Source organism: Thermobia domestica, chromosome 15, assembly GCF_964235325.1.
Source record: "Thermobia domestica chromosome 15, izTheDome1.hap1.1, whole genome shotgun sequence".
Lineage (NCBI taxonomy): Eukaryota > Metazoa > Arthropoda > Insecta > Zygentoma > Lepismatidae > Thermobia > Thermobia domestica.
The window spans coordinates 35218139-35244795 of record NC_137468.1 but is presented as its reverse complement, the minus strand read 5'-3'; the positions used below and the strand labels follow the sequence as shown (position 1 = coordinate 35244795).

General features: G+C 35.1%; 1 protein-coding gene across 13 annotated transcripts in view; it reads left to right on the top strand.

Moving 5' to 3' along the window:
* The window catches only part of mmd (disintegrin and metalloproteinase domain-containing protein mind-meld), a 750004-nt gene that overhangs the window by 280854 nt on the left and 442493 nt on the right, over window positions 1-26657 (top strand). The gene's annotated exons all lie outside the window — the stretch shown is intronic.

The following is a 26657-nucleotide window of genomic DNA, read 5'->3' as shown; positions in this document are numbered from 1 at the left end:
TATATATATATATACAGGGTGGGCCATTTTAATTAATCCACGGAAATATCTGAAAAATTATAAAACATAGAAGAAATGTTTCAAGTACACGTTATATATTGCTAAGGGGGAAAACCAATTCCGCCACAAGTACCCCTCCGCGCCCCCCGTAAATGGGGGTAACGGGGGGTAACTTTGAAATGTCAAATGGGAACATGGGTCGAGTAATACCTCGTTCGAAAAGTCTTGGAAAACTAAGTAACGCTGTACCAAAAGATGTTTCATATTGTGCACCAGTTTCAAAATGGCCGCCATGATATGGTTCGGAAACTCCAGTACCCGTAGTATGAAAACCATGGAAGGTAAATGAAGGGAACAAAATTGAAATACGTAAATATCATAGGGCATATCGAATGATGTAATCCCTGTGATCCCAGTGGCCTCCCTGAAGGGGTCTGGTGGGCTAACTTCAAAATTTCAATGTCCGACCGGACAACGGTTCGGGCGTACGCTTGACCTACCCAATGCTGTTTGGAAGGCAGTCTTCATGCATAGAGAATTGGTGCACTAAGTCAACGCGGATGGCCACAGTTACATTTTGATTAACTATTAGCATTCATGTCATATTGTGAACCTGAGGGACGAAACGGTGTGTACGTATATCCCCGAAATGCTTTCTGAATAACCAGCACGCATTGCATAAAAGTTTCTCTTTTTTTAGTCACTACAGCGTCATCCTTACAAACAAATGTTTCAACCACACCATACCTATTTGTAAGGTTAGCCTTAATTTACGAATTAAAGTAGAGTTCTCGTTTGAACTTTCACTTTACTTTCCACCCCACTCACATACAGAGCGCAGGGAGAGATTATTTTGAAGGACTTGGATTTCTCTCTATGCATTGCAATTTTACTCTAATATTTTTATCTCTGTTGTATTATTCTCGAGCCTTGGAACGCCTCCATGGTTTTCCTATTTAATTTTCGTTATTTTCATTTATGTCTAACCGTATTCATACTATGGGCACTAGACGTTTTCTTAGACACAGTCACCATGTCTTTGCGATCATTTTGAAAACGGTGTCTCATGTCGAAAATTTTCTTACAGAAGCTGTTTGATATTAATTTGTCTATGTAACGTGATGTTACTCGCTTCAAGCTGCTATTTGAAATTTTCAAGTTGGCCCCTTTCAGTTGGCCCTTGGAGTCACCCCGACAACCTCTCAATGTGCCTTACGTCAGTTAGCTACTCCAGTTTTTCTTTTGTTGATTTATCTCCAATCGCTTTCATACTACGGGTACTAAACCTTTTCTCTGACACGGATACTATGTTTCGGCGGCCTTTTGAGAACACTGCCATTTCACATCAATCGTTTTCTCCTCCAATATGTTAGATTTTGCAAGATTTATTGAACGAGGTATCACTCGACTATTTGAAATTTTGAAGTTAGCCCCCAAGACCCCTTTAGGGAGGCCACTGGGATCACAGGGACCACACCGTTCGATATGCCCTATGATATTTACGTATTTCAATTTTGTTCCATTCATTTACCTTCCATGGTTTTCACACTACGGGTACTGGAGTTTCCGAACCATATTATGGCGGCCATTTTGAAACCGGTGCACAATATGAAACATCTTTTGGTACAGCGTTACTTAGTTTTCCAAGACCTTTCGAACAAGGTATTACTCGACCCATGTTCCCATTTGACATTTCAAAGTTACCCCCCGATACCCCCATTTAGGGGGGGCGCGGAGGGGTACTTGTGGCGTAATTGGGTTTCCCCCTTAGCAATATATAACGTGTACTTGAAACATTTCTTCTATGTTTTATAATTTTTCAGATATTTCCGTGGATTAATTAAAATGGCCCACCCTGTATATATATATGGGTTATTCCATGTCAACTCAACCAGAACAATGTGCTTGAATTTGTCAGATTCTCTTCAACATTTTTCATATATAAATACGAATGAAATTATGCTAAATTATTTTTTTTCGATTTTTTGGATGAGAAAAGGGCCGGGGAGAATTTTTTGAAAAATATGAATTTGGCGCCAATTTCACTTTCCAGCACTCAGCATCATGGAACTAAAATTACCATAACTTCCTTATTGTTCAAGTTATTGGGCTCATCTAGGTATCAATTGAAAGCTTAATTTTTGCTCTTTTAGTAGATCCTAACAAAGGTTACACTGTCAAACATTAATGGGGATACAATGCAAATTTTTTTACAAATTGTGTTATTGCTCAAAAGTTACAACTATGAAACTTTTGAAACTTTTTTGTACATTTATCCTAACACGTACATGGTATGGTTAAAAAATAAAAATGGTGTTTTTTGTACTTTTGTAATTATTACTTTTTTGTATTTTACATGTAGGAAAATATACAGTTTTAAGTTTTGTTACAAATTGTGTCATTGCTCGTAAATTACAACTATGAAACTTTTGAAACTTTTTTTATAGATTCATCTTAGCTCATGCATGATATGGTTAAAATATAAAAAGGGTGCTTTTGGTATTTTTGTAATTACTATTTTTGTACATCAGAGTGCAATTCATGAATCACTCTGGGCCTTCTATATTCTACTGGCCAGAAAATGAAGACTTTTGTTGGGTCCTTTTGAAAATATCATCTGGGAAGTTCCTATTCCATCTCTTACAAGCCAATCACCCCGGACTTACGCAACTGAAAGAAAAAATTTAAAGAAGACATCATATTATCAGTGAAAAACAATGAGCTGTGAAATATAGGACACATTTTGTATGTAAATTCTGAGAAGTATTACCAGTATGTATGTTTATTATTTTCATCTATGTACATTAGTCTATTATTTCTTATTTTTGTTTATAGGTTTTGCAATAATCACTCGACCCTTATTTTGCTAGGCCTATATTTTTCATTTACAAAACCACAAAATTATTACAAAAAAGGCCTCCCTTTTTGTTATTTAATCACACCAAATAAATGAAAACTAATCTTATAAAAAGTTACAAAAGTTTGTTAGATGTAAGCAATGGTACAACTGGGAAAAACAGAAAGTCATAGTTAAGTACAAAAATATAATATTATGGTAATACCAAAACTACACATTATACCAATTCTATTTTTAAGTATACCTAATATTTACTAAGATGACTATTTGAATAAGTTTTAAAGTATGACAGTTGTCACTTCAGAGTAGGGATGGCCGACATTTTCCAGAATCGAAAATTTCACTTTCTGGGTTTTGGAAAAATTCCGGAATTCAGAAAAAAATGCAGATTTTTTCCGACATTGGAATTTTTTGAAATTCCGGATTTTTCCGAAATCGGAATTTTTTCGAATTCCAAACTTTTTCCTGTTTTATTTTCCGGAGTCCGGGAAGTGAAAATTGCGGAATTGGCCATCAGTTCAGAGGAAAGACATAATCTGTTAACAACACCAAAACTGTATATCTCTGTATTTTAAAATACAAATAATAATAGTAATAATTGCAAAAATACCAAAAGCACCCTTTTTATTTTTTAACCATGTCATGTATGTGCTAAGATGATTCTATAAAAAAGTTTCAAAAGTTTCATATTTGTAACTTACGAGCAATGACACAATTTGTAACAAAACTTAAAACTGTATATCTCCCTAGATGTAAAATACAAAATAATAATAATAATAATAATAATAATAATAATAATAATAATAATAATAATAATTATTATTATTATTATTATTATTATTATTATTATTATTATTATTATTATTATTATTATTATTACAAAAATACAAAAAGCACCCTTTTTATTTTTTAACCATACCATTACGTGTTAATATGAATCTACAAAAGAGTTTCAGAAGTTTCGTAGTTGTAACTTTTGAGTAATAGCACAATTTGTAAAAAAACCAAAAATTTGCTTTGTATGCTCATTAATGTTTGACAGTGTTATCTTTTGCCATGTTTGTTAGGATATACTGAAAAAAATAAGCTTTCATTAGACTCCTGGATGAACCCAATAACTTAAAAAATAAGGAAGTTATGGTAATTTTAGTTTCCATGATGCTGAGTGCCGGAAAGGGAAATTGGCGCCAAATTCACATTTCTTTGAAAAATTTCTCCTCGGCCCATTTCTCATCCAAAAAATCGGAAAAACATTAATTTAGCATAATTTTATTGGTGTTTATGTATGAAAAAAATTGAAGAGAATCTGAGACATTGAAACACTTTCAAGTTTTAAAATTTGGTAATTTGACATGGAATGACCCATATACACAAAAATGAGCGAAAATGGCCGATACCAGGGAGCGCTTCAGTAATAATAAAAAGTGACTGAGTAACGGAACATATTACTTATTTTTCCTATTTTAACCGAACGAAGCCGGAAATTGACGCTAGTATTTCATGAAAATCATATTTCTTTTATGGTCGCAACCAAAAAGCATAATTATGAAGTTTGTTTTCTAATGCTGATAGTTAATAACATTCTCTTGATGCAATTTACATGAGATTTTGAAGTCCAAAGTTCTTTCCTAGAATATTTCAATTTTTGAAGTTGCACCATTTGACATCCAAGCAGTCTGTTTGATTTTTGTTTTTAGAAAAACAATTACAACAATAGTTCATATCGTCCTCGATCGATGGCACAATCATTCGATCTTGACCAAAATCGGCATAACGGTTAACTTTGACGAGATTAATACTTATGGAAAATATTACGATGCGGTTTCCGAGTTATTGTCCATCCAAGTAAGGTTAAAACTTAGTGGCAGAATATTATATACCTTTGCTATCAATGAAATTCATTCAATTTTAACCAAACTTAATCAAACTAGACCTAGACTTGCATTCACGTGACGTATTATGGTGTGCAGATGTTTGGTTCCCGACTTATCGGCAATAAAATTTCGGCCTGGACTCAGTCAAAACAAGAGATTTCACTAAAACGCAACTGATTAAACTCATTCAATCTTGATCAAATTTGACATGTTGGTAGAGGTTGAGAATATTAGTGCGAATATGAAATATTGTGTTATGCAGATCTTTGGTTCCTCAGTTATTGTCCATCGAAGTTTGGAACGAAACCTTAACTTTGATGGACAAAATGTACGGTCGAAATTCCCTGCACAACATAGTAATCCATATCCTCACTATGCTTATCAAAGACTACCATCATTTTAGATATGGTCAAGGGAAGACTTTTGATTTCTGAGTTATTGTCCATCGAAGTTTGGATCGAAATCTTAATTCTGATGGACAAAATGTACGGTCGAAAATTCCTTCACAACATAATAATCCATATGCTCATTAAGCTCATCAAAGGCCACCATCAGTTTAGATAAAAGTGGTCAAAATGGTCAAGTGAAGACCTTTGGTTCCTGAGTTATTGTCCATCGAAATTTGGATCGAAACCTTAGCTCTAATGGGCAGAAAGTACGGTCGAAAGCTCTACACAACATAGTAATCCATGACCTCATTAAGCTCATCAAAGGCTACCAACATTTTAGATATGGTCAAGTGAAGACCTTAGATTCCTGAGATATTGTCCATCAAAGGTGGGTTTTCAACTTAGTTATTTACTAAGCCCAAACGTCAACTCTGATGGACAATAAGTCCGAAAAAAAAAGCCGTGCACAACATAGTAATCCTTATCCTACTCAATAAGCGCATCAAAGGCTACCATTATTTTATTTATGGCCAAGTCAAGACCTTTGGTTCTCGAGTTATTGTCCATCGAAGCTGGAGTTTGGACGCAGTTCTTTATCGTACATTAAAGCATAGATAGATTTACATCTCCTAACAACCTTGATATTTAATTAGAATTTAATGTTCCTTAATCCTTGTTAAACTGTAGATAGATCACAATTAATAGAAAAAATATATATAGTCTCGATATTTAATTGCAGTTTAGTGTTCTTCGCTCACGTTAAGCTGCAGATAGATTCACATATCATGTCAATGTTCAATTAGAGTTTAATGTTCCTAATCCACGTTAAACTGTAGATAGGTTTACACATCATATACAACATCAATGCTTAATTATAGTTTAGTGTTTCTTGTTTACGTTAAATTGTACCTATATATTCTCATTTCGTATACAACGTCGGTGTTTAATCAGAGTTTAGTGTTTCTAACCTATGTTAGAGTTTAGAGAGGTTTATGGATTATGTATAACCTCGATGTTAATTAATTGAGCTTAGCGTTCTTTAACCCACCTTACATTTTAGATACGTTCACGCCATATATACAATCTCGAAGCAAAATTATAGTTTAATGTCCCTAATTTATGTTAAACTATAGATAGGTTTACATTTCATATACACTGTCGATGTTTAATCAGAGCTTAGTGTTCCTACCCCACCTGGATGATTAATTAGAGTTTAGTGTTCCTATCGACTGTGACAAACATCTTGGCATTTCAGCTAAACGAATAAAACACAAACTCTGACACGACGTTGTCGAGTAGTAAAGGGGTGTGGCTATAGCTAAACAAACGAACTACAGCGCGATTAGGTGACAGGGGATAGATGTGGATTGTAGAAAGGAAACGCGGCAATACCGCTGGCCTCTCATTTGCTAGCAGCATTTGAAGGGAACTTGGAGCGCCGCATTCAAATGTTTAATAAAAGTTTTGTATTCCTAAACCATGTTAAACTCTAGAAAGGTTCACATTTCGTATACAACATCGATGATTAATTAGAGTTTAGTGTTCCGAATTCATGTTAAACTATAGATAGGTTCAAATTGCATATACAATCTCGATGATTAATTAGAGTTTAATGTTTCTAACCCACGTTAAACTGTAGAGAGGTTCACATCTCATACACAAACACGACGTTTAGAGTTAAGTGTCCCTTAACCCACGTTAAATTATAGGTAAGTCCACATTTCATAAGTAGGCTTTTATCGTTCTTGAATCCACGCTAACTGTAGACAAGTCCACGTGTCATAGTGTAATCTCGAAGCTGAGGAATGAAACATTACAAATGGAACATATTCGAGAACAAATCAGTTGCAATTCAGTTTGGTATGAATTTTTAACTCTATACAGTATGTGTAACAATTCTTATTGAAATGCTATTAGATACTTGTTGTTTCTTAGTTCAAATTCTTTTTTCATGAGCTCTTCACTGAACCAATCTAATGTTCTTATTCTTTCTTTTTATCTTTTTTTTTAAATCTACCAACACACACATATATATAATATTAAAAGACATGAAAAATAAGGGAAATTTAGTTTTCATAGATCTTTTGCTCCCTGTTATTTGTCTTTGATTCAATTTACTGTTCGACCTCCTCTCATCCTCATTCCTTTCTGTTTCTGGAAGAAAGACTACTTCTGCTTCTTCTATTTTTCTTATTTTCTTTTCTTTTATTCTTTTCGGTTCTCTCTTCTCAAAGCATACTACAGCACACAAGCGCGTATATATATATATATATATATATATATATTCTGTAGCCAACTGCGTTTCCCCTCTCATTCGTCCTTCACTTTTCTTCTCTCTCTAATTTTTTATCTCCCACTCTCTCTCTCTCTCTCTCTTCCCTCTTCTTCCTGATTCGGAACTTCAAATCACTTGAGATGAAAGTCCACCATTAAATATGAAATTTAATAATGGATGCTGAGTAACTATAAAAAAATAAAAGAAATGTAGAAGAAGAAGAGGAGGAGAAAGCAAGGAAAAAAGAATTCATAAAAGGAAGAATATGAGAAAGAAAGAGAGGGAGAAAAAGAAAAAGAAGCATAATGTAGGATAAGATAGATAGTAGGAAGGCCAAGTAGTTACCTTCTTGTACTAGTACTACTTTTTCTAATAACTGGATCACAGAAACACACACATTCATATATATATATATATATATATATATATATATATATATATATATATATATATATATATATATATATATATATATATATATATATATATATATATTAGCGAGAGAAAGTGTGTGTGAGTGAGTGAATTATGGTATGCAGTGGGCATAAACACTGAAGAAAGATAACCGTGTTAGTGTAACCAACGGATCAAAAGAAAAGTTTCACCAGATTAGGTCTCCCAATCTTACTGGATGGAGACTGAAAACCTACCAGAATGGTTCTGACAAGGAATATACCATCTTTTTTTTATTACCCCATTTGCTTTTATTGAGTAAATGTAATTGAACTTATTATAACCTAATACATAAAAATGAAAGTGATTTTGTGTGAGTCCTAATCACGAGAAAGCGGCTGAGCTATTTGAAGTTTTTTTTAAATATAGTTATTATCTATTTGGAACAGTTTTTTTTATTAGATTACTTTCGTAAAGGTATCGAATCCAACACGATGAATTGTGTATAATAATAATATTTTGGGGGCATAACAGATTGGAGTAAAATTCTGTAAAAATGACAAGCATTATTTATTTTAAAATCATGAACAGTGAATTCTCATTATCAGACCAATGTTAGTTATATTTTAATTTCTATTTCCTTCCAGCGTAACTGACAGTTCAGTTACGATACAGACATAAAAGAATTTCCATTTAGTGTTGACTCATTTTCTTTTGTGTATTTCTTAGTGAATAAGTATGCAGATTGTTCCTCTGTCCACATTCCAAGAATTACCTTATTTGACGTCAATCTACACACATTGCATTTTTATCATCCATGTGGCGATTTCATTGAACTGTCGTTTCAATGACCGAGGCCTTCCAACAAAAATTGATAGAAGCGAGGACAGGAGATGGTGCTGTGAATGAGTTAGCCTGTGAACGAGGATGCGAGATGTACGAGCCGCGATTCATAATTTTAGAATCCGAATATTGCTTATGCTCATTAAACGCGCAATATCTGCATGTACACTTTCTTGTATTTTAATAAGTTTGACTTTGTTGTCAAAAGAGCATCCGTATAATGGACTGTTCATCGCGGCCGATTAAGTTGATTTACGCTGCATTCGCGCCAAGCTTCATTTCAAACCGTCTGGTTGCCCATCGCATGAACATCATGTACCAAAAAAAAAAAAAAAAGACAACTATGTACAAAGAAAGACTCGTTGAAGAATCGCTTAAAACATCAGGCAAGCGCTGTGTCGATAATCACAAACTGTACCCAATTAAATGGTATTCAATTTCATTTACAAAGCAGCACAGATCCCAAACTCTACCTCTGCTCTAGATTTAGTTTCCAAAATCCTGGGATAGTTTGTCAGTTCTAAACCCTCTACATCTTAAATTTATTTTTTTGTTTATTTGAGCTACAAGAACTGATGAGGCCATGCTGGACACTTTGAGGAGATTAACAATTTATGCGAAAAATAGAATATTACACGGGCACTTCAAGTTAGGAAGACGAAACTCGGTATGTAAACTATTTCATCTAGTTAATTAGACTCGCATTAATTACGTAACTGAAATTAACTCTATGGCTTATAAAGCTAGGAAGTTCAGGGCCGAATTCACAAAAGGTTTCCATTGACTTCTCTCCTTATGCAACTGGATCCAGTTTGTACTTTGCATTCCTATTACTGCAAAATCCACCCTAATATTATCCTTCAATCTGCAACTATGTCTTCCCAATGACCCTTTTCCGATTGGTTTTCCGGTTAAGATTTTGAAATCACTTTTTATATTCTTCTATTCTGGCTACATGACCTGCCCATCTGAGACTCCTAGAATTGATGACCCTGACGATGTTAGGTAAATTATTATTATGCAGTTCCTTCTTATGACGTTTCTGTCGTTCTTCTTTTGTCCGAATATTCGTCTCGGGATTTTATCCTCAAATACTTTCAGTCTGCGGTAATCCCTCAATGTAAGCGACCATGTTTCACAACCATACCGCACAATCGGCACACTTATTTTTTTTAACAAATATTTTAAGCTTCAAATTCTTCGATAAAATACGCGAAAACAAAAGAGTTTGGATTGAATAATAACGTTAATTCCTTGGTTCCAGTGGACATTCTAGATTTCTTCTTAGGTATGGTTTTGGTCTGTTAATGTTGATCCTAAATATTTGAAGTATCCACTGTCTCGAAAGCATTATTTTATATTTTAACATATGCATAATTTGCAGTATTATAGCTATGCCGAATTACCATGTATTTAGTTTTTTCTGCATTTACTTCTAAACTCGTGTCCCTGTAGGCATTTAATAATACTTCTATATTTCTTCCTATTGTCATCGTATCATCCCCTATCAGATTATAATTTATAATTTCATTAATTACAAATTTAAATAATTGTAATAGTTTGAAGGAGAGAATACACTGCTGCGAATGGTTCATGTTTCGTTTATAGGTCATGTATTCTGCTGGCGATCAATAAAATACATAGTTGTATAATTTTCCTTGTTCCTAATTCCTACACTATCAGATTTAATGAGGAAAACCACTAAATTAACTGGCAACCCTAAATAAGTGGAAAAAAAATTCTTATTCTATGTGTGAGAGGGATGAACGTACGTGTAGGAACGCTGTGATTGAATTCTACGTATAGGAAACATTTTTCGAAGCTCTGTAACGGTTAATTTATTCGGTAATTTAATTGAAAACAGTTCGAAAATCAGTGTTAACTTCACAATAAGAGGATTGTCCGAGACCGTTAGATTGTTGGTGAACGAAGATCTGGTGCTTTCCTGGTTTGGTGCAGTGGCGGATTCATGGAGGGTAGTACCCTCTCAACAAAGACTACTTTTCTTCTACTGAGCTGAGTTGGTTTTGTGATATATAATACTAAATATTCCCTTCCCAGTTGTGTTTCTATGTTGGACGTTGAAATGCTAACACTGTTTAGTAGCTTGATGCAATCAGCGGTTATCCTGAATTACTTATTCAAAGCAACAGTATACCTCATTCGGGGCCGCGGTGGCTCAGTGGTAGAGCGTTCACCTCTGGTGCTTGGGGTCCCGGGTTCGATCCCAGCCCCCGCCAAATGAACTTTGTGGTGGACAAACACCGTGTGCGTGGGTTTTCTCAGGATTCTCCCGTTTCCTCCCACTTTCTTCATTCCACCATTTCATTCATCACTCATCATCACCGTTTCCTTTAGCCTAACCAGCATAACCGTGGGACGTAAAACTCAAAGATTTCATTTCATTTTCAGTATACCTCATTATGAAGCAATCGGGTTTGGTTTGATTTACTTTAATTTCACCATTTCTCCCTTAGCCCTTAGCCTTAAGGGCATAATCGTGGGGCTTTAAACTGAACTTTACTTTTTAACACCGCGATTAAGCATACAGGACAAACGGTAACTTACCCACTGTAGAAATTACTAATACTTGGTAATATCGTCTCTGCCCTGAATAACCAACTGGATTATATTTGAAGGTGACTCGCCGAGATGTTTCAGGCATGCCACTTTGGTGGGATCCATCGTTTATCAGTAGATAATTTACAGTAATTTCAGCAATATAGGGAATGCCAATTTCTGCGTTTCACCCGGCTGGTGCAAATTGTTCTCCAAATTTTCATTTCAGTTAGAATCTGAGAACTTTACATGTCAGGCCAGATACGATCGCAATCTGAATGTTCCTTAAGTCAAGCGTAAACTCATTGAGTCTTACGAATGAGGAAGTTGTCATCTGTAACACATTGGAGAGTCCGCTGTGATACACCATCGAATCCAGCAACTTCCTTTAGCTATAGTCGTCACGGACAAACCATCTCCAGATGGCGTCAAAGGAAAGGGTACACCATTGACATGACCCATGTTTCGTTGAGGCATGAGAGGGATGTTACAAACGCCACAGAAACACCACACGCGCGTCTTTTATGGCTTCTTAGGAGAGTTACTCTCATCAGGATATGTCTTGCTAGAGCATAAAAAGAGCCAGTTGGGAATCCATTGCCTGCGCCGATTATATTATGTATCCATTCTTCTCTTCTACCCACCTTGACGAGCTATTTCGATACAGCCATTTGGTTCACTCAATCCAGCTAACTGCGATGTTCATGATGCATCCGTGGTGATAGGTCATTTAGTCCCGTGTTACCAATGAATTGCCACTTACAATGACAGAAATGGACTAACCAGAGTTCCAGAGATGATGACTAATTCATTTTTGTCCTGTTTATTAAATAGAACATAGGTTGCAAAGTTTTATTAAGAAACCTATATGACTCTAAGTCATCATTTCTTTCATTTTTTTTCTGTTTTATCACGCTAAGAGGGTAATTTAATGTTTTTTATTAAATTAAATTAAGTGGTTTCATAAACGGTTCTGGTTTACCAAAATTGCTTCATATAGTCAAAATGATGGATCTGATTGCAGAAATATATTATGTGAAATCTAATGTCATTGTGAGACATGAATTTTCGGGAGACATGTGAGACATGAGACAGAAGGATAATTTTCGAAGTTTAGTTTCCACGCAGCGTTTCCACTTTCTAAAGTTAGAGTCAGCAGAGAGCATAAAATGAATCGCTGATATTGAGCACAATACGCTACAAAAGGTTTGGTAGGACATAGACTACCGGCTTGATGTGTGCCGTGTTACGCGAGGTGATATGTTTGAAAAAAAACTTTGACAGTTTACCTTTCATAGTTCATGTCCCACAATAACATGTGTTCATTAGATTGTATAAATAAAATTTCTGAAATCGGGTCCATCACTTTGACCTGCCGTGTACTTACCCAGTCTGTTCGTTTGTGTGTCCATTGAGGAGACAAATCAACGACTACTGGTTTTAACGTTGATTATTCAGGTCAAAGACGGTGATGGACAGTGAGAAGTACTTTCTTGCAATGGATTAACAGTCACCTGTATACATTTTATCTTTATCCATAACTCTCTATTAAAACCATAAGTGATAGAAGTCTACTACAACTTCCGGTTCCAATATTGATCTACTGAGACCAAAAAAACGATAGTAGATAGCGAGAATTGCTTCCTGGAATCAATTTACCGTTCTAAGAATAAGTACCATAATCTATATTAAAACCGAAAGTGGCAGAAACTACCCACCTTCGTTAGTTTCCACTAACCAGTTTTAACGTTGATTAGTATAGATTACAAAGGATATTAAATAGCGGGAAGCACTTTTAGGCAATCAAAATTGAAATACATTAAAAATATTCCAGTTATGCCCTTTAAGCTAAGGGTGAAGATTAAAGCAAGAGAATGATAATGGAAGAATTGATGGAATAAGAAAATAAAAGGTGTACTCCGAGAAAACCCATGGACACGGTGTTATCCACCACAAACTTACTTGGTCGTGGATCGAACCAGGGACCCACGTACCAGAGGCAAGCGCTCTACCACTGAGCCATCGTGCCCTCTTTTCGGCAATCAATTAAGCGTCTCAAGAACATGTCCCATCTCCACTCTAATCTGTCTACTAAAACCGGAAGTGGTATCAATCTAGTGCCACTTCCGGTTTAATATCAATTGATAAAATATCAAGCCATACAGACCAAATTCCTTCACGTGATGTACACGACAGGCTGCTGTTTGTTTTTAATATAAGAAGCAAAATAAATGTGGAACGTATACTTGATGTGTTTTCGTTATATTCTATAAAACGTGTTAGAATCTTTCAGTTTTACGTCTTACATTTATGCCGGCTAGGCTAAAGGAGAAGGTGATGATGAGAATGAAATGGTGGAATGAATAAAGTGGGAGGAAACGGAAGAACCCACGCACACTGTGTTTTCCACCACAAAGTCCACTTGGCTCGAACTGGGCTGGAACCAGGGACTCTATGCACCAGATGTGAACGCTCTACTACTGAGCCACCGCAGCCCCCTAAAACGCATTGGAATCCGTGTAACTACGTGTACTTATTCTATATATAAAACACTTTTCTACTTTCTTCCGACATATTAATGGTTCCGCCACGACACAGTACATAGTGTGTCGTGCACATCGTTCTTTTTTTTTAAATGGCTTTTCTAAGTTTTTAAACAATTCAAATGAACATTTATGGAAGAAATATTTTCCTTCATATTTTAAATTTCTACTGTATATCCATATTTCTTTTTCATTTTAAGAAACCTGAACCTGTATTCCATTATTGGAAAGCAAATAAGATAAATGGATATGTCCATATTGTTCGTTTTTGTTGTTACCAAAGTTTAGTTAGGAAGACTAGTAGAGACATCTGTTGTCAAAATGGACAAGCTCTCTCATTTTTTCCCTTCCTTTTTTTTCATCTTCCTATAATGTGTACTATATGTTGGTGAGTCTTTAAAAAGTTCCACAGCGGTCTCTCCCTGCCCAGCGAGCCTTCTGGAGAAAACTTCGTAAAGTCCAATCTCTCCCCCTCTCTGTCTCTCTCTGTCTCGTTCTCCTTATTCTGGTCGTCTTGGCAGCTTCGTATCGACAGAGATGCGGAAGGAAGGTGATTTGGGGGAGGAGGAGGGAAGAAACGAATGTCGGAGTATGGGCTAAAGAAATAAGGGGGTAAAACGAAATGTTGCGCAAAAGGAGTAGGGATTGGGGAGAGTTCAAAAGAGGATCGAGAAAGAGGACAAGCCTGCCTTTGTGGAACTTGTGTGGCCCTGTACCTAACCAATTTGCATATTCATGTGATCGGCGGAGAAGGGTTTGATAGGATAAATTCGCTGTATAACAAGAACCTGTGTACTGCTACTACTAGTAGTAATAGTATAGGAGTTTTCAAAGAGGGGTCCGCGGGTTCAAAAGAGATATATAAGGTTGAGCGGATCATGAAGGAGACAGCTGTTGGGTTTAGCTTTGGAAATTACCTTTTCACCTCCCCACTAGTTTTCTTTTTGGTTCGAAACCACTTCAAACTTTCCGTCCAATCTATTTATCCTGTGTGTGTGCCCACACTCTGTTACTCCTAATTCTGATGTCTTAACACCTCTCCACTGTTAATCCGATTTATAATTATTCCTGCTACCTACTCTGACTTCGACGAGGAAACACTGCCGCTAAATGACATAAAACCAACCAACAGAAGAATGCCTTATTATGTTATTAAAGAGGTTTAAGGTGTTGACGTGATGCTTCCTAAATGATTCACTGTTAGGCACTTGGTGAAGTTCATTGGGAAGACCAAAGGTTGGCTTAATTTACTCAAAGTATCTAATGGTATTAATGTTCACTGGAAAAAAATCTAATGATGAGGTATATACCAAGAAATATACCTTATTAAGCAGAAAAAGCTTGTATAGGTGAATTTAAATTCTAATGAGTAGTTTTTGAGAAAATCGAAGAAAGCTATTTTTTGGATACCTAAAAAATGAATGCATCATATAATCATACTACTTATTAACATGAAACTGATACCGGAATATATTCTCATTAAACTTATCATTATGACGCTCACAAGATGCCAGTACATAGTATAGTAAATTATATACAACCCAAATTATGAATACGTTTTAATCTTTAGTTTTGTCGATGTAAAGATGAGATATATATAGAGGAAGAGTTAGGAATATGGGATATCATTTACGATTCTGGGTACAGAAAGTGTTAATGTTGACATAAAATAATATATTTCAGTTTAACGTCTCACAATTCATGCCGTTTAGACTAAAAAAAGACAATGAATAAAGCGAGTGAATGATGATGTAGAAGTCGAGTCAATTCGATTTTGAGTCGTCCCGTTCAGCAACGAGGCTATATGAGACGTGGACCTACAGATTAACGTGGAATCCGAACCACATGAGCTCCTGCCGGGAATCGAACCCGGGTCTCGTACGCTAACCGTTTAGCCACGAAGGAGCTCCGATGATGATGATGTAGGAATTGGTGGAATGAGAAAGTGGGTGGAAGCGGGAGTACTCCGAGAAAACCCACGTGCATGATGTTGTTCACCACAAAACTTACTTGGTCGGGGATCGAACAAGGGACCGCAAGCACCAGAAATAAGCGCTCCACCACCGAGCCACCGAGCCCCATATTGATGTTGACATAAATTAGACTCTGACATGAGAACCAGGCCCGTATCCACGGGGGGCAAGGGGGCCGCCCCCCCCTAAACTTTGGCTGGCCCCCATAAAATTTCACAGTAGGCTTGCAAATAAACCTTAATATTGTGATGAAGTATAATATGATTGGGTCGGGCCCCCCCTAACTTCTACCGGCCCCCCCTAAATTTTTGGGTTGGCTACAGGCCTGATGAGAACCAACAGTCAAACTAATGTTTATTGTTCTGGATAAAGATGAACAAAACGGGTCGTAAACAAAAGGTTGCTTTTAGAAGTTATTTTTCGAAACCAAGTCAAAAGGTGAGTATTGTATATCTTGGTAGTAATATGAGACAGTACCTTTATGAAAGAATGTGTCTCACAAATTGACACATACACATGGGGATAGAAATCTATTGAAAATTACTTTGTTTTACATTAGTTCCAAATGTACACTGCATCTTCTGAACTTGCACAGTCAGAATGATCTCACAAACATGCTTGAGAGTGCATGATTATGAAGTTTTCGAGATAATCTAATTCTGCTGCGCGAAGAAATATGTCACTCGTCGCCAATAATATCTGCTACGGGGTCTCTGGTTCGATCCCAGCTCGCGTCGTGTAGACTTTGTGGTGGACAAACACCGTGCTCGTGGGTGTCCTCGGGGTTCTCCCGTTTCCTCCCACTTTCTTCATTCCCCCATTTCACTCATCTCTTATCATTACTGTCTCCTTTGGCCTAACCGGCATAACCGTGGGACGTAAATCTCAAAGATTTTATTTCATTTCATTTTTTCTTCTAGAACACATTATTTATTTATTATGACACTCTTACTACTAACGGTACAACACACTTGTAATGTTCTAGTAATTATTTTAGCCATGATATTGTAGTATATATATTTCACGAAGTTAATATAGAGTGACTTTGGCTTTACGAACAATATGACACAGAAATATATAGTGCCTACGTTTACTTTTGCGCAATACAGTACAGAGAGTGCTGCAACTCGCATCCAGCACTTTGTTCTCACAGTAAATTTCATAGCGTAAACAGATTTCTTGTTATAGAAGATTGACTATAACTTTTCTTTTCATTGAATCTACAAATTCGTAACAACAATAAATAATTCCTCGCAGGGATACCCAGCCCTCTATAGTTTGTGATGTTTATCAATTTCCGAAGAGATAAACAATCAACCATTTTATTTTAAAAAATGGAAAGGCGTAACATTGAATTCTTTTCCCATTTTTAAATAAATCAACACAACCTTTATGAATTTCAAAGGATCTTAACACAAGCTTTTGAATTTCGGAAGAAGAAACACAGCCTTTTGGAATTATGGAAGAACTGAATACAATCTTTTTTTTTTTAATTATGGAAGAACTCAACACATACTTTTGAACTTCGGAAGACCTGAACACAATCTTTTTGAATTATGGCAGAACCGAACACGACCTTTTTGAATTATGGCAAAACTGAACACGACCTTTTTGAATCCTGCAAGAACTGAACAGCCTTTAGCTGAGCTTACTTAAACTTTTTTGAATTTTGATGAGTAATCTTAAGTAGGGATAAAAGTAGATCTAAAAGGAAGAAGGACGCATGACGTCACACTGTCCTCCGTGCCTATCTTTGCCCATTGTAACGTTTTAGAAAGCGAGGGAACGCCACAGATATTTTCTGGAAGTAGGGGAACGGCGTCCCCCCACGTTCACACCCACTTTTACCCTTGATCTTAAAACAATGAAAAACATAAAAATTGAATGCTCAAAAAATATGAACTGTGCATCTATTTTTTTTTTTTTTTTTTTTTGTCTATTTAAAAGGTTTTGAAGCGTTTTTATAAACACTGGCTATGTAAACTGTTGCCCTTCCAATAACAGCACAAAGTTGGCAATGTGAACTAACTTCATCATGAAGCATTACTTTAACAGTTCTAGACCATCAAGATCCACCAGAAGTGGTAGGAATGAATCACCTCCGGTTTTAAGTTGATTACTATAGAGCAAAAACCGTAATAAATAACTAGAAGTGGTTTTCCACAATCGTTAAGCGCCTCAAAATAAATAAGCTCTTCATCCTTAAATCAATACTAAAACCGGAAGCAATAGAAAACCACTACAACTTCCGGTTTCAGTATTGATCCAAACAAAGCAAGAAGGATAAGAGATAGCTGGAAGATGTTTTTTGTAATTGATTTGGCGTACTAAGATTATCTATCGTCTTGTCTATTAACTTTCTATTCAAACCAGAAGTTGCAGAAGTCAACCATTTCCGATTTTAACATTAATTGCTATAGAGTAAAATCGGTTATGGGTAGCAAAAAATAAACTTAAAAAATAAAAAATAAAATAAATTAAGCGTCTCAAGAATGTATTCCTTCTCTAGTCTAATCCCTTTGCTAAAACCGGAAGCAGCAGAAATTTACTACCACATTCGGTTTCAATATTAATTGAGAAAATATCACGCCACACAAACCAAACTCGTTCACGTGGTGTGCACGTGACATTGGTAATTGTTATATTTGTGCCTGTAATAATAATAATAATAATAATAATAATAATAATAATAATAATAATAATAATAATAATAATAATAATAATAAGAAGAAGAAGAAGAAGAAGAAGAAGAAGAATATAATCAGTTTTGGGACAGACTGTACCAGTCAATGCCTACAACGGCAGCTACAATACCCAATTCTAATCTAACCTACCTTAAAGTGTGTGTCTTGATATAATGGGCATTCAGTAATATAGATCGTCTCAAAAAAAAAAAAGAGTTGTGAAGCATTGCCTTATTGTCAGTGGTAGCTCTTGAGAGAAATCTCATTGATAAATATTATTTTTTTTTTTATCGCTTTGAATTAATTGGAAAGATGACAAATGAAATGAAATCTTTTACGTCCCGCGATTAATACCCTTTAGGCTAAGGGAGACAGGTGATCAAGGCAAGTGGACAATGATGGGGAAAGTGGTTGGAATGATAGTGTGGGAGGAAAAAAAATCCACTGACACGATATTGTCCGCCACAAACTTACTTAGCCGGGATCGAACTAGGGACCCCATACGCCAGAAATAAGCACTCTACCACTGAGCCAACCTGTTTCCCTCGAATTAAAAGAAGAAAATTTACTAAATGTTCTTATCTTGTATTATATACTTAGAACATCACATGAGTTTTTCTTCTTTTACTTTGAAACTATAAAAGTTTACTTTTAAACGATATAACTTTTTCTCAAGAGCCCCCACTGCTCTATATAGTACTTTTATTCGCATAAAATGTTTTTTCTCCTATGTGCTTAGAGATTTCCATTCCGTACGTTCTAACTTACGTAAAAAAAAAATGTGTGAACACCTCATACTGGGAATACTACATACATGCAGTACAGAAATTACATTAACGTGTGGGTATCTCCATATAACTCTAAACTAGAAATGTATTTCTGCTTCATTTCCCCGCATGTTGATACCAATTGCAGGGGAGATGAGTGCGAGATGCTTGGAGCAGGGTGATTGCATGGTATCGATTTCACGATGAAATGAGATGATAAGCACGGGTTTATCATCCCCTCTGACGGCAGAATAACCCAATTAACTTGTATGGGCTACAAAATGCTATCTAACTTAGCACACTATATATATATATATATATATATATATATATATATATATATATATATATATATATATATATATATATATTTGCAGGCGCTGGAAGCTTTTTATATTGTCATTGTATGAGAGCTGATTTTGTTTTGTTTTTTTATTTATTTGCAGCACACTTATTCGTGTTCATATATTTATTTATATGTATATAGTGAATCTATGATAAAGAGAGTACGGTTGAGATGCATGTGTGAGTGAATGGTTTATTGTATAAAGTTCTATGTTAAGTATTAGTATGATTGGGTGGGTGAGTGAATTATAAAATATCACGCCTTTTTTTGTTCTCCAAAATATATGTATGCATTTGGCTTTATAAATGGTAGCTTGTATTGGACAATTGTGATTGGCTTGATAACAGGCGCTGGCGAAGAGGCAAACACTTCATCTGATGTTTTTGTGTCATATAAAATAAAATCCATTGAACAATACACGCTAGGATCTACATTTTTTCCTATTCTCAAGTACCTTAGATAGGATCATTTGCCCTTTCTCCAATTCGAAGATCTGCTTAAGTACATGTTTACAAGAATTGAAATGCATATTTTTAAATAGAAATTACTTTATTTCTTGTAAAAAAAAAGTTAAGTAAGTATATGAAAAATATTTTATAAATTTTCCGAATGAAAATCATTTCTGGTTTCTGTAAATACTTTGGACACACGGCACTACCTTTTGTAATTATAGGTACAGATATTACATACGCAGTGGTAGGAAGACATTCCATTTAAAAATTTAAAATAACACTGTGGTTCATGTAATATATCACTTATTTTAAATGGAACTATGGGTCATATAGCATATCACTTAAAAGCTCTAAAATGGAATTATGGATCTTACAATATACCACTTAAAATTTTAAATGACACTATGGGTCATGGAGCATATCAGTTAAATAATTAAAATGACACCATGAGTCATATAATACATCAATTAAAAATTTTAAGCGACACTTGGATCATATAGCATATCATTTAAAATTTTAAATAACCATATGGGTCATGTAATGTAGCACTTAAATATTATAATTAACACTATGGGCCATATAGCATATCACTTAAAATTTTAAATAATAATATTTGTCATATAGCTTCAAAACAATCAAAAAGTTTTAAATGGCACTATGGGCCATATAGCATAGCACTCGAAAGTTTTAAATAACAATCATCATAGGTATTCTGCCTTTATTGGCAGGTCACTTGCCGCAGCTGAGAAGCTTCCATGCTCCACGGTCCTCCGCTAACCTTTTCATCTTCGCATATGATCTTTCTGTTTTAATATCATCCATTAATTGTAATCTCCTTCGCCCCCTCCCCCTCTTTCCCGCCACCATACCCTCTAGGACGTCCCTCATGATACAATCTCTTCTTAGGTAATGTCCCAACCAGTTTCTCTTCCTCTTCCTAAAAATATCTAAAAGTGTTCTTTTCTCACCCACCATTTCTAACACTCTCTCATTCGTTTTCCGCTCTACCCAACTAATTCTTTCCATTCTTCTCCACACCCACATTTCGAATGCTTCCAGTCGATTTTCGTCACCTTTACGTAATGTCCACGTTTCCGCCCCATACATGTTGGATTGAGGATGTGGTTAAAAATTATACATCTCTACACTGCAATTGTCATTAATATTGAACAAGATGAATTAAAATCAAATTTCTGTTTAAAATCCTTAACAAGAAACACAAATGTAGGATAACGCAGCTGACGAAGGCTATAATATACGCCTTCCGACATTGTAGGATGTGTGGTTACCTTACTTTGACGGACACTAGTTGTGTCTGCCTTTAATATTAATAGCAATTGAAGAAGTCAGATGTAAAAATGCACAAGTCCAACAAACATGGCTTTGAGAAAATTGCTTTTGTTTAGATACAGAACTGGTTCTGTTTTCCAACTGACTTCATTTTTCTTTACCAAATTCTAAGAGCTTCCTAAGGTAAATTTATGTTGTTTTGCACCGGAACTAAGGTATGACATTATAAGGAACACTATTCCGATCATAACTTATTTTCGGGCAGAAGTGGACTTGTGCGGTTTTGCATCTGACTTATTCAATTATATTTATAACATTTGCCAATGTAATAACAGATACGTGTTTCAAACAAGAGTCTGCAACTTTTGATCAATCTTAATAAACATATTGATGTGCGGAACTACCATATTTGATCAAAGAATGAGGACTTCACTGATACTCATGAGATGATTGGTCTATTGATAAAATAAATCTTAAATATAACGTCTTACGTTTTACATTCTTTAGGCCATTGGTTCTCAACCTAATTCCTATCACAATCCGGAATTTATCACATTCTCTTGACAGCTACCCCCTTATAATTTCTGGTTTGTAATAAGCTTGTGTGGGATTTTTAATATACCTATTGCGGAGATCCCACGATATCCATTTATCTCTATAACAGTAGAATCCATTTCTTGTATATAATGAATACAGTAACTTCCCTAAAAGCGAATGGATTAAAACCAAACTTATCCAGTTCATTCATATTACAAATATTGAATCCGACCCGTCATATTGTTTCAAAATGGAGGCTGTTTGATAAATTTTAAAACTTCAAAACTCGCTTAATTTTGGGTCATATGATAAAAAATAAAGTGATTTCTCATTTTGGCTAAGAAAAACTTGGACAGTTGTTTAAACAAGTTATTGAGTATTTTAAATGACTTGGTAATGTGCGTCACGAAGATTGAACTGGACATTGTCGTACTAATGAAATCACACCATGCTCACATTTCTCATTAACTTTCAATCTTAATTGTATTTGAATATGCACGTCTTGTTGCATTTGTATTTTTCTGGTATTTCAGTATACAGTTCTCATTAGTTTCATATTGTACCTCTTTCATTTAAATTGATTTTTAAACAACTCTATACACCTGTTGAAAATGTTTAGTAGGCCTATTTTTTGTTGTTCTTAACAGTATGTATAAAAATAAAAATATGCCTTTCAGAACAAAACTCAAAATAACATTTAACACTTCTCCGGGCAATATACTTTTGTAACGTAGATGGGCAACCAGGGTCTGTCAGGTCCAGTACATATTTTAAGTGCAGAACACTCGAAATTCAATGTCTATTGTCACATACTACTCCGACTAATCTAGAATATATATTTTTCTCAAGCAATAAAACTTAGTAACTCTTTTGAAAACCAAGCATAATAGCAAACCAGTTCAGACATTTTTGTAACGTAGACGGGCAATCGGGGCCCGTTAGGCTCAGTATATATTTTAAGTGCAGAATACGTAAAATTCAATGTCTATTGTCATATACTGTTCCAACTAAAGGTTACAATAGCCACGTGTTCGATATATAATTATGTGACCATTTGATCTAATATTTCACAGGAATTGCACTAAAGTTATACGGGGCTTCCTAGGCCCCGGTTACCCGGTTACGTCAGGAAAAGGTTTTCAACTTTGGTTTTTAAAAAATCCCTTACCTTTACCAAGTCGATATGTTGATGATTTTAACTTCGACTAAGGATAGAAGAATTCAGAAGTTTATGGCATCGAAGTATGTATAGTTATTGACAAATTCGAAAAACATTAAGCTACTAGGCCTGGGAGGCCCCGGTTGCCCGGATAAGGGTTTAAAATATCTTCCGATATTAGATTCTAATTATGTTTATCTCTTCCTCTTATCTTCGTGGCCCCCAGGTTGAGAAACCCTGCTTTAGGCAAATGAGATGAATGATTAATGGCACTGATTAATTATGGAGCAATTAGTGGAATGAAAATATCAGGGGAAACAGGAGAACCCTAAGAAAGTTCACGGACACGATGTCGTTTAACATAAATATACATGGTCAGGGATTGGACCAGAAATGAATTCTTGAGGTGAGTCCTGTACCACTAAGCCATCTTACTCTCTCTGTATTCATTACAGAGTGACATTTTGTCCATTTAAATTTGAAGCTCAAGTTGGTCTATAAGCCCGGTGGTTCCTTCGGATCCGTCTCTGAATACAGTAACTGCGAAATAGTAATAATAATAATAATAATAATAATAATAATAATAATAATAATAATAATAATAATAATAATAATAATAATAATAATAATAATAATAATAATAATAATGTATAAACACCGTAGTGTCCTACAAAATTTATTCTAAAAATCATATTAAACCCAAGATTATTTTAAATCTATCAAGCTAATAAAAAAAAATCTTGAATTTCAATATACCAAAAATACCGCTTCCTTGAAAAAAAAATATAACTCTTTAATGAATAGTAACTAGTTATCAGTAGCTAAAAATTTGTAACAACATTCTATCAAAATCCCTGACATAAATCATCTATCTATTAATTTGTTGGAACAGTTCCAAGCGCTTATAATCCAAAGAATGAACGACTTCATTTCGGAGAAATATGATGCTGTAAATATTCAATTACCATTAACAGGTTCTTCAACATGACCTTTCTGAGTATATTAACTACGGTGTATAAACTAAGAACTTAGATATAGCGTTTGTTATTGTTCTAATGTTCTAACAATGATTTTTATTACGTATACGTATTCTTATTATAATGTGACTTTAAATCCATCATCTCTATAAACAAAAATCAAAGCAATGTTGTTGTGACCCCATCACGAGAAAACGACTTAACTGTTTGATTTTTTGAAAAGTGTTGTTAATATCTATCTTGAACTGTGGGTTTTGTAATGCTACTCTCATTAAAATGGAAACCAATAGAAAGAGTAGTATTTCAAACTTTATGCCAAAACAGGGTGCTTCACAAGACCTTCAAGATAGGAAGCACGATATATACATTCGTCGTTAAAAATAAGTGGAGGAGTGTTACAGAATTTTCGAAAATTCTTCCCTTAAGGGAGCGATTTCTTAAATTTTGTTTCGCCACGTTAAAATTGGCATTGGTAAGGGGGTCACGGTGGCTCAGTGATAGAGCGTTCACCTCTGGTGCATGAGGTCTTTGGTTCAATCCCAGTTCGCGCCAAGTGAACCTTGTGGTGGACAAACACCGTGTGCGTGAGTTTCTTCGAGGTTCTCCCGTTTCCTCCCACTTTCTTCATTCCACTATTTCACTCATTTTTCATCATCACCTAGCCCGGCATTATCTTGGGACGTAAAACTCAAAGATTTCATTTCATTTTTCATTGGCGTTGTCTATTTCATTATCACCTGAAATACGATTGCACCATTTGAAATGAACTTTTGCTCACAATTCACACTGTTCTCTAGCCGGGAGTTCATCATGTCTCTTTCATTAAAACTGATATCGTAAATCGAGATTGGGCAATTTTTTAATAATAATATCGATGTTGTCTATCTCATCATCATGAGAAAACGGCTGAACAGTTCGAAGTGAATTTTTTATAACATAATTAGCACTTGGTTCGGCTCTAGATTTTATCAGGTCAGTTTCATTAAGATGCTTGTATAAAGAGAGGAAGGAGATACTAATATACCTTTCAAATATTTTCCATAAACCTACGCCCGCCGTGTAAAGGCCGGACATTGCCACTAGTGTTATATAAATATTTTTTTTTAAAAAAAATAGCTTAGTAAAAATATTTTTTACTGCTTTTAATTTCTCACGGCGACAGATAGATGGCAGAACATGATCGAGGAGCCCCGCCTTCTTGACCCGCGTGGATCTTGTCAGTTGGTAGTCCGTGGCAACCGCTTGGTCTTAATTGAAAACCAAGCTGATGTGAATCGATAGCGCACGGGGAAACGGGACGGGACGGGGAGGATGAAAGAGGGGGAGTTATTCCCCGCCTACTCTAAGCATTGTTTGAAGAGCTCACAGAATTTCAAACCTAAATGAGGGCGGTTTGACATTTTTTTTGTCCTGTTCTGTTTGGAAGTAGAGGAAAAATAGAAAAGAGTCTCTTGAAAAAAAATCCCTATTTAACCAGTGTATACTGATGAACCTACGGGACAATTTGTGATCGTTCGTGTGTAATAGATTTGTATCTTTATGGACGTTGTAAAATTTAGTACTTCACTATTTTGTCAATAGATAATGTCGTGTTGTGTGTCCATCGTAATAAAGTCAAAGTTATGAGTTGTTCTCTAATTTCTTCATTATTCACAGATTTCAATGCATTTCGTTTCAACATATTTCTTACATGTATGCAGAATAATGTTATAACAACGTCAATGGAAACCTTTTTAGTATATTTTCTGGATATTGATTTCAGATTCCCTGCTTACTAAAAGATGCGTTATCAATGTGATAGCAGTATTCTCCTATCAAGCGGAAGGCAAGAGCCGTCATTCCAACCTGTTATCTTTTTATAATTCTAGTTCCCTGAACAAGAGCATAACTATGTAGTTAAGCAGTACATACTCTTAATTGGATATGTCTTACGTTCATAGATCTTACGTTAGAAGTAAAACAGAATAGTAATATATTAATATTATTTAAAATAACCTACTTTTTTTCTATTATAACTGATGAAGTCAAATATTTCCTTACATGTTGGGCAACCCAAATTACTTTTCTGTGTGGGGGTTGCATAATCACAAGGTATTTAAAAATGAGCAATAATGTCTAAAGAATGAGAACGTATTGTTATGAAGAAAAATATAATGACTCGAAAATACAATTATTTCCTTTATATGCAACCCAAATGACAGCTTAGTATAACTGGTTGCATAAGCAAAGGTGATTTGAAACGAATCATACAAAGAGTATTGTTATGGTTACACATGGTTATAGTTACACAAGATGCGCTATCCGTTGAAAATTCAATTAAATTACACAAGATGCGTTATCCGTTGATATTCAATTAATGCCTTAAGTCTTATGCAACCCAAATCACACTACAGAACTAGAGGTTGTTTAAAATCAGTGCTATAAAATATTCATAAAAGTATGTGTGTTGCATTGTTGTAATATGCAATCCAATTCACTGCTGATTAGGAGATTGCTTGAAATAAATGCGTTATAAAATAATCTTTTTTTATTAAGGAATGTGTGTGTGTGCGAAGCATTACTATAAATTTTAAAAAGCACATAATTACTTTCTATGCGACTTAAATTACGAATTGCAGTCTTGAAGACATGTAAGATCAAAGCATTATAAAGTGAACAAATATTAATGACGAATATGTATGACCACATTATTGTTAATTTAAGGTCATATTTATTTGTCTTGGACGCTGCCGAATGTCA